Here is a 10,354-nt window from a genome sequence, read left to right as displayed (position 1 = left end):
GTGCATTTTTATCCCTAATATGTCTGTATACAGTCTGTTTTATAGAAGAAAAGGATATGTATTTTAATCATTCAACATGTATCTATAAGTATGTATACACACATATGCAAACACATGCACAAATGCATGCACATATAAAACTGTTATCTGGGCATGATAAAACACCAAATACATTTATAAACAGTGAGAAGATAATACAGAAATAAATTAAGATATTTCATATCTAAAAGGACAGCAAACCTGATCATTGGATTGTATCTTATCTCTGTGTGGATGTGCTCCTGTATTTAACATACAGAGCAGGATCTTGCTGAACTGCGCCCACTGGAGTAGGCAACTATTTACCAATCCAGTCATATTCATAATCAAACATATATCCTTTTCAATCAAACAAGTCAGTAAGAAGTTTTCTTAGGTAGTCATATTCTGGTTTTTCAAAAAAAATCTAGCCTTCTTACATAACAAAGATACGTTGCCATTTTTGCTGGAAAATTTTCACATTACACTTCTATTGGTGTGGCTCATTTTGTATCTCCAATTTTCTGCTACCTCTCAATGTGGCAGCCTTTAAACCTTGTGAAGGAAGACTGCCTCTCAGAAAATACATGAACATGTGACCTAAAGCTTCTAAGTCATCTCTTCTACTTTGTTCCTTCCCTAAATGCGTGTTTATGCTCATATATCTGCTCATATATCTAGCTGTCCCTGTAAGGCTTTTGTGTTCTTTGTATGGTATGTGTTTTTTTGTCTCTGGATCAATATATTCCTTTGACAAACCAAAATCTATAATATGAATAACTTGCTGGGTTTTGTTTCCCGGACAGCCTGTTAAGAAGTTCTTGGGTTTTACATCTCTGTTTATCAACTTCTTTGAATGGAAATATTCCATGTGAGAAATCAGTTGGATAGCTATCACGAGAACCATTTTAAGAGAAAATGTTCTGTCACACAAATCAAACAAATCTTCCAAAATAGGTCCCAGCAGTTCTATCACCATAGTGTTTTATTTACCACAAGGGCCAGAATAATAAGCTTGAGGTATACCATCTCCAGATCCTAACAGATCGTAGAAAGTGGAATAAAGTCAAATGTAGCTGTGATGCTCTGGATTTCATGAGCTCCAATTTAATGGCCACATATTCATTTGTATACAAATTTTCCCCTAATTGTAGTTCTCCAAAATTCCCACATCCAGTTTTTTTTCCAACTCTAAAGTTAGGTGCAACCATTAAAACTCCAGAGGGTGAAGAACTAGTTCCTTGAGTGTTAATGCTCTGCTGCTTTTAAAGTGACTTTCCACACCTCTAGGTTTCTAAGTTCTCAGACATCGCCTTCACCTGCCACTCCTCATTTTAGGCTCGTGATCTTGCCTTTTTACCTACAAGTAACTCCCTCAACTCACTTGTCTTTTGGCTGCTCTAACCCTCAAATTGGGAGGCTTTTCTCAAGCAATTACTTCCTTTCCCCCCCTCCTTATCCCCCCACATTATCAATTTACTTTCCTCTGCTGGTTAGATATCATTCATCTTAACAACAAACTCTCTCTTAACCTTCCTTTCTCTGCAGTTTCTGCCAACTCTCTGGTGTCTTTACCTGCATGCTGGGGGCATCTGGAAAAAAACAGAACTCTGATTTTCACCTCTCCTCACCTTTTCTTTTCCCAACCTTCTCATCTAGGCCTTCCCATCCACATCATCATATACCTCCTTGACTAAATCAGAAGCTTTGCATCACCTCTGTTTCCTACATTTACCTCAACCACCATCCATTTCATCAGCATGTCTTCTCAATTCTCTGTTCAAATCATGTCCCGATTCTTCCTCTTTGTCTCCATTTTCACATTCACATCCAAGCCATCAGTGCCTCTCAGACTGTAGCAATTAGTATTTCCACTTCTCTTTCTGCTTTTTCTGTTTTTTCTTACCTTTTCATTCAAAACACTGCAGCCAGGGAAAGGTATGTTAAGGATCAAGTGACTGGTGTAGATAAGGTGTACAGAATGGGTATACATAGACCAGGTGAATGCAGACACATGAAAATGTAACTTTTTGTGCTCTCATTTGTCTTGCTTGCCTTTCAAATCTTTCTAGCATGAGACTGAAGTAGAGATAGGAGGAGGGATACCTGTGGATATTCACTCTCATTTCATGGAGCATTTTCCTTGGTGGAAACATTCTGGATCCATCTTTGCTCAATTACTCTAATAAGAAAGGTAACTCTGCTTGTTTTTCCCGTGGTTTCACTAATAGCTGGCTTTCTTGTAGTGAATTATATAAAATATATGAACTTTGAAATGACAAACAATAGAAACAAATCTCAGCTCCTGCATCATCACCTGTGTTATTTGGGGCATGTTTCTAGCCCTCTTAATCACCCAGTCGTGTCCAACTCTTTGTGACCCCATGGACTGTAACCCACCAGGCTCCTCTGTCCATGGGAGTCTCCAAGCAAGAATACTGGACTGGGTAGCCATTCCTTTTACCAAGGGATCTTCTTGACCTAAGGATCCAACATGGGTCTCCTGCATTGCAGCAGATTCTTTACCAGTCTTAGCCACTTTTTTTGGTTGTTGTTTTTTTATCTATAACTGATTAATGATTCTGCAGGATTATTCATTACAGAAGAAGAATAAAGCTCCTGGTTAAATCCCATCAACACAGTGGTCAAAGTTCTCTCTTCTTTCTATGGCATTTTGTGTTGAACAAGTGACATGAAAGATGTCATGACATGAAAAAAAAATTTCTTGGGAATTTAATTCCAAAACTCAGAGCTATTCTGACTATATTCTAGAGCTTTCAGGTTCTCTAGAAGGATATTAAGGAAATGAAAGTCCAGTGCATGAAATCCAGGAACCCCCATATTCTTTTTCAAGAGAGAATCCTGATTTTTCTTTTAATTATATATAGGGGTTCTGCTTAATTAAAAAAGATCAGTGTCAGTTGTTTTTAAAACTGGAGTATAGTTGTTTTACAAAGTTGTATTCGTTTCGTCTATAAGATCTGTGTTACTTTCAGTAATTTGAAAACTATTCCTTTAATGCCAAAATAATAAATTTTAGTAGTAGAAATTTTAGACTTTTGGCAAACTTCTGCAGGAATATTTTAGGAAAGAAGGGAGATAATTTCATTAATGATTGATTCCTTCAATGCATAATGAATAATGTGGTTCCTGATATCATTAAGTGCTTCCTAGGTGGCACTTGTGGTAAAGAACCTACCTGCCAAGGCAGGAGACATAAGAGAGGCAGGTTCGATTCCTGGGTCCAGGCGATCCCCTGGAGGAGGAAATGGCAACCCACTCCAGTATTCATTCCCAGAGAATTCCACAGACAGAAGAGTCTGGTGGGCTATGGTCCAAAGGGTCCCAAAGAGTCAGACATACTGGAGCAACTTAGGACGGACACATGCACGTATGATATCAATATCAAATGATTCACAGCAATTTAAGAAACTTAATGCTGCCATATAAGAAGTTGGTTACTATCTTTATGTAAAGTTGGCTTTTTGAGTTGGGTTCCAACACAGACTTGGAGAGAACTCCAGGGCAAGCGGTTTATTTGGAAGCTGATCCCAGTTAGGCCTGGTAGGAGAGCGGGAAGTGAGACAGGGATGGGAGAAAAGCAGGAGGCCAGGACTCAGTTTTGTTGAGGACTTCAGGGAGATAAGGTGGAACAAGCTTAAAATGATCTACTCCAGATGAAGAAAAGATAATATTTATTCTCCAACGTCCATTACTTTGCTGAGGACTGATCAGAAAGGCATCAACTCCTTGGCTCTGCTTGTCTATTTCTCCTGAAGACAAAGGGGCAGTTCTCATCTGTGTAGCTGCAGATGCTTTAGAAAAGACAGAGAGATACATAAAGTGTGTTAGGATAGTGACTATTTCATATAATGACATACATACCAAATGAGTGAAATATACGCTCATTCTTGAGGTCTGAATTTGGGTTGATTTAAGTTGGAGTCTCCCCTTTATTGCTGCTAGCAATGTGACTTTAAGCTAGTTATTAGTTGTTCCAAATACGGGAGAAATAATACCATAGGAATTATTCACGGTTCCTCTGAAGGAACATAGCAAGTATTAGAGTTCATAGGTTCATAGGAAGTATTAGAATTAAGGTTTACAAAGCTCCTGGGAGTGTTCCTGACATATAATAGGCATTAATCAGCATTAGGGTACATCACAAGGAATGAAAATGCTGTGTTTTATGATATGTTACTCTTCAAATTTACTAGGTAATTCAATCTTTTTTCCAAAATGGTTGAATTGATCTGCATCACCACCAGAGTTCCAGTTGCTCCACATCCTTTTTACTTTTGAGTCTTTATAATTTCAAAATTCATGTAGGTATATATTTGTATCACATTGGGGTTTTAATTTTCATCTCCTTGCAGATTAATAAGTTTCTTGGCCATTTGAATATTCATGTGACTTTTTTTTGGTGACTTTTTCCTCATGTGACTTGCTTATTTATCTATTTGGTTGTCTTCCAATTGATTTTTAAAAGCTCTTTATATATTCTGAGTGCTATTTTGTTTTCATATGTTGCAAATATCTTCTGCTGTTTTGTGATCTGCCATTTTACTCTTACTGATGAAGAGGACTCGGTCCAGTAAGTCCCCTACATATGAATGAGTTCCATTCCAAGAGCATGTTTATACGTCTAATTTGTTTGTAAGTCCAACAAAGTTAGCCTAGGTACCCAACTAACATAATATAGTACTGTACTGTAATAAGTTTATAATATTTTTCTTATTATGCTTTTGCTGATTTATTTTAATGCAATTGACTTTTTATTCAGCATTCTAAGTACACATAAATTCTAATAATTTATTTGTAGGTTCCTCTTTTCTACTTACTAAGCATATGTATACAAATAATGTCTTCTAATTCTCATATTTTTGTAAGATATATTTTATTTTTAAATGCATTTTTTTATTTCTCTTGCCATGTTGCACTAGTAAGGACCTCAAGAACAATATCAAATTCAAGTGATCCTTGTTTCCTCTGGATCTCAAAAGAGCAAGATTGTTAACTTTTTATAGTTAAGTTTGATATTTGATGGAGGTATATACAGATGCCACTTATTAGATATGGACATATCCTTCTATTACTAGACTGCTGGGAAGTGTGTTTTTCTGCTTGTTTTTTTAAAATTTTTATATGCATTTTTTGCACCTATTAGGATGATGATTGGACTCCCCTGGAGGCTCAGTCACTAAAAGAATTCACCTGCAATGCAGGAGATCTGAGTTCGATTCCTGGGTCGGGCAGATCCCCTGGAGAAGGAAATGGCTACCCACTCCAGTATTCTTGCCTGGAGAATCCCATGGACAGAGGAGCCTGGCAGGTGATGGTCCCTAGGGTCTCAAGGAATCAGACATGACTTAGCGACTGAACCACAGGATGATGATATTGATTCATTTCTTTCTTTCCACTAATGTGATGAGTTACATTGACCAACATATGCAGTCTTAGCATAACCTCAACTTTTTATTATTTCTATTGTTTTTAAATATAACTGTATTTGGATTACCATTTTTTGCAGAGTATTTTTGCATTTATTTTATGAGGGGTATTGTTTTATAGTTTTCCTTTATTGTAATGTCTTTGTCAGAGTTAATATCAAGTTACACCGTTCTCATAAGAGAAATACAGGTGTAGTCTATTGTTTTCTGTTCTCTAGAAGAGGTTGTATAGTTCTGGTATAATTTCATCATTGAATTTTTAATACAGTTCATTGATAAGGTCATCTAGTTCTGAAATTTTTTTTTTCTTGTGAAAAAGTTTTTAATTATTGATTCAGTTTCTCTTTTAGATATAAGACTGTTCAATTTTTGTTTCTTCTGTTAATTTGGACAATTAATATTTTATGGGGATTAATCAGTTTTATCTACCTTTTCAAATTCACTGGTATAAAGTTTGGCATAAGGTCCACTCATCTTTTTATTATTGTTGTTTTGCTAGTTTTGGAGCTGGAGCTTTTTTAAAAAATATATTTATTTATTTATATTTATTTTGGCCTGCACTGGGTTTTCCTTGCTTTGCAGGGGCTCTCTCCAGTTGCAGTGAGCAGGGGCTACTCTTCACTGTGGTGGGCAGGCTTCTTATTGCAGTGGCTTCTCTTGTTGCTGAGCACAAGCCCTAGGCGCGTGAGCTTCAGTAGTTGCAGCATGTGGGCTCCGTAGTTGGAGTTGCGGCTCTCGATCTCTCGAGTGCGGGCTCAGGAGTTGTGGCATGTGGGATCTTCCTGGAGCAGACACTGAGCCTGTGTCCCCTGCTCTGAGAGGCTAATTCTTATCCGCCGTGCCACCAAGGACGTCCGACTCATCTCTTAAATGTACGTAAAGGTCTGTAGCAGTATCTCATCTTTTATTTTTGATGATCATAACTTGTACAGTATTTTCTGTCTCTTGATCATTCTTGCCCCCCTTTTCTTTGGGGCTTTGTTGATTCTACTGCTGTGTGTGCAGTTATTTCCTATATTGCTATTTTTTTGTTTGTACCTTTCTAATTCTTATTTTCTACTATCTGTTGCATTAATCTGAGTTTCTCTTTTTAACTCTGTGAGATAGATATTAAACTCCTTGATTTCTAGTTTTTCCACTGTTTCAATTTATGCATGTGAGTTCAGCTTTAGCTGTGTCTCAGAAGATTTGTCATGTATTTTTATCATTGTTCAATTAAAAATATTTCTATTTTTCATTGTGATTATTTTCTTTTATAGGCTGTACCTGATGCTCCTGGCACTCACATTTCATCTCCCAATTTGCTCTAATTTCAGACTCAGCGCGGTGAATGCTGTTGTGAGGACATTCTCCCTCCTCAAGTAAGAACCAGATATGTGTTCTAATTTCTGCTCCAGCTATCCTCAATTCTTTGGAAGACTTCTTGACTTGTGCACAAATTCAACTCCCAAATACAGAGAATTTGACAACTCCATGGCCTATTGGAACTGGTGTATGATGGTCCCACCCTTCCCTCCTTCAGGAGAAAGTTTTGGGAGGCTTTTTATGTGCTTGTTGCAGGTCACTGAAAAATCAAGTCGTGATTGGACAAACCAGACACCTTTACATTATCGACTTCTCCAGTTTTCCTGTCTGGATTTTTCCATTCTCTCACTTCTCCTTCCTGAGAACACTTCCTAAGTAAACTCTATGATGTTTTCATATCCAGCTTTGTGTTTATTTTTATTTTCAAATTCAAAACAGAACTATTGTGCTACTTAATTTCCAAACATAAATGAATTTATTAATTAAAAAAAAATTTAAGTTATTTTATCCTGATCAGAGAAAACTCCCTCTAAGATTGCTCATTTTGAACCATGTTTATACATTACTTATTTTAAAATGAATAAAATTAGTTTTTAAAAGAAATATATAATGCAGGTGATGTGGTATATGGTGGTGATTTCAATGGAAAGAGAAAAACGATTATAAATAGACATGGTCAGCAGCAGTTTCTCTCTTGGGCACTTTGCCATTTGGTTACTCAAGTGGGTTCTGACATCCTTGCAGCTAGTAAAGGCCTGGTGATACCTCTCACATTCGAGACGTACTCATCTTTTGGCGGCTTAGTGGAAACTGGAGTTCTAAATAAAGTAGGTATGCAGCATGCTGTGTGCAGAACTGTTTTTCTGCAGACCTTAATCTAAAGGAATTTTAGAAGATCATTTGTGGTCTCGTCCCATTCACAGCCAAAGACCAGATAAAGATTTGTGGCCAAAGTTTATATAGCAAGAGAGAGAATTTGTCTGTAATGTTCTATATTCTCATCCTTAAAAGAACCTAGTACGGCTCTTGGTGGCTTTGGTAGATAGCTGATTATAGATGAATTGGATACACAATTTTCCAGATGAAGATGAAAATGTAGGTCCTTTGCAAGGATAAAAGTACTGTCAAGTATATGAACATATGATGTGTTTTCATTTTCTTCCATAGTGTCTCTCTTATCTTATGATTTTTAAAAATTTGCTATTTAATATCATGCTAAGTAGAGAACTGGTTTCCCTGGTGGCTCAGATGGTAAAGCATCTGTCTGCAATGCGGGAGACCTGGGTTCGACCCCTGGGTCGGGAAGATCCCCTGGAGAAGGAAATGGCAACCCACTCCAGTATTCTTGCCTGGAGAATCTCATGGACGGAGGAGCCTGGTAGGCTACAGTCCATGGGGTCACAAAGAGTCAGACACGACTGAGCAACTTCACTTTCACTTTAAGTAGAGAAAAATTAAAGTTTCAAACGATTAGCTTGAATTCTACCATTTACCTTTATAGAAAACTGGTACTGCCAGCATTAAGTATAGCTATTAGAACTTTAACCTGTATATGAATCATTGAAAGCACACAATGTTCATTTTGTGGCTTGTACACATATATTTTGCTCTTACAGTAAAAATCCTGCACACAATGGATTCTCTCCATGCACACTTTATCAGCACTCTACCTTTGCTCACTGAAAAGTAAAGAAGCACTGAAGAAGGAATTGTGGGCTGTTCCATCTCTCCCTCTTTTGTTCGTGTCAGCATTTGCAGAATAAGTGGTTGGCTCCTAGAGGTTAAGAATGGATAGAGTAGGATAGGGTGCCATGGTGGTTTCTTAGAAGCCAGTGCTTTCTGCATTTGATGAAGCAAGTGAGCAAGTGAAACATAATGTGCATCCTCTCAGCACTATCAGCCTTCTTCCATTACTCAGTCAAGATATCACACACTTACCTGGTATTCACTTTGAGCTCCTCTGAACTTCACGTATCCATCAGAGCTCCGTGTCCACAAGACATTGCAAATGATGAATACCTGGCAGCAAGCGATGAAGGATACACACTGCAGAGATTTCTGCTCACACGCACACTCCATTATCTCATGGACTTCACTGCAAAATCCAAGTTCAAAAATAAAATTGTTTAGAATTTCAAGATGGTGACAGCAGAGCATTAAGTCAAGTGACTTCCCACATCTCATCCTTGACTGTGGATTGGGGAATCCACATTGCTTGAATTCAACAAACTGAAGATAGAGGAAGAGACTAATTTTCAGTTATGATCCCAATCCATGTTTCTCTGGGCTCCTCTTCACTTTCCACAAAGACAGCCTTCCTTTCCTTTTTTCTGCACCCACGGAGATTGAGTCTTACTAAGCAATGAAGAGGATTTGGGGGTAGAGTAGCAAAAGTTAATTTTTTTTCTTTTTTCCTTTTTTCTTTTGTGGTGACTGTGAGGCATTGCTAGTGGGGACATCATATCTGTGCGCTTTGCATGAAAGGCCTTTTTTTTTTTTTTTCCCTCCAAATTTCAAAGATTTTAGATCTGGGCTGTGCTTGGTCTCGGCCAAGGGTGACCTCCACCCAGCTTGGGCTGGAGACTTTGTCGCTGCCTCTGCCGCCTCTGGCCTTGGCTTGTGCACAACCTCTCCCCCACTAGTGAGGCTGGAGGCCCCCAGTTCTGATTGCAAGGAGGTAAGAGATCAGAGCCCCTTTGCTGCTCACTGCCCTCTTAGATGCATCAGTCTGGTCAGTCTGGAAGGGAGCCAAGTGTACTTGCAGGCACTACATGAGACAGGATCCACACGAATTGCCTGGAGCCCCTCAGCACCCATTCTCCCATACCCCTGAACGGAGCTCCTGCCCCTACCTCTCTGCCAGGTGTCCACTCTCAGTCTCCCTGTTGCTGCCAGCTGCCGAACAGGGCTTCTTCTCAGCTCTTTCTTCCTGGTCCCTGGCTCCATCAGCGATCATCCCATTTGCCCCCAAAGTTCACACCCACCCTGGTCTCACAACTCCCCTAGCTCCTGTGTCTTTTCCTTCTTCTCTGAACATTTCTCCTAAATCACACTCCCTTACCACCCTGCAATTAGGTACAACTTACTCAAACTTCTGTCCTTGACTTTCATTTGTTATTTACCTGCAGAAACTGCAGGTGTAAAACAAACAAAAGCAAGCAACACTTCTCTGCCAGAGATATCCAACATTAATTAGAAAACAGCTTTCCAAAAATATTTAACAATTTACACTCTCAGCGGTATAGCTTGCAACTCTGAATTTGATGACATCACTTAATTTCTCATGACGTCCATTGTCTTATCTTCAGAATGAGGTACATATTTATATCTAGATCTCTGTCTAGATACAAATATGCACATAGATCTTGCATTAGTAACTGGAAAGATCATTTCTTAGAATTCTATCATACAAAAAAAAAATTCTATCATACAACAAAAATCTACATGTCTCTAGACATTCAGTTTTCACAGAGAACACAGATGTACATAGTTTTCCAGGCTGATAAAGTGGGAAAAGTATTCCCGGAAATAGCACATGGTTATTCCATAAATCTGGAAAAATGTGAGATGGGGAGTAAGGA

General features: G+C 38.4%; 1 pseudogene; it reads right to left on the bottom strand.

The window, feature by feature from the left end:
- Positions 1 to 330: 330 nt before the first annotated feature.
- Positions 331 to 9,729, bottom strand: LOC122431782 (annotated as a pseudogene).
- Positions 9,730 to 10,354: the final 625 nt, after the last annotated feature.

The sequence above is a fragment of the Cervus canadensis genome, chromosome 30, assembly GCF_019320065.1.
Source record: "Cervus canadensis isolate Bull #8, Minnesota chromosome 30, ASM1932006v1, whole genome shotgun sequence".
NCBI classification, from domain to species: Eukaryota; Metazoa; Chordata; class Mammalia; order Artiodactyla; family Cervidae; genus Cervus; species Cervus canadensis.
The sequence above is the reverse complement of the archived record's forward strand: the minus strand, read 5'-3'. Positions and strand labels throughout refer to the sequence as shown.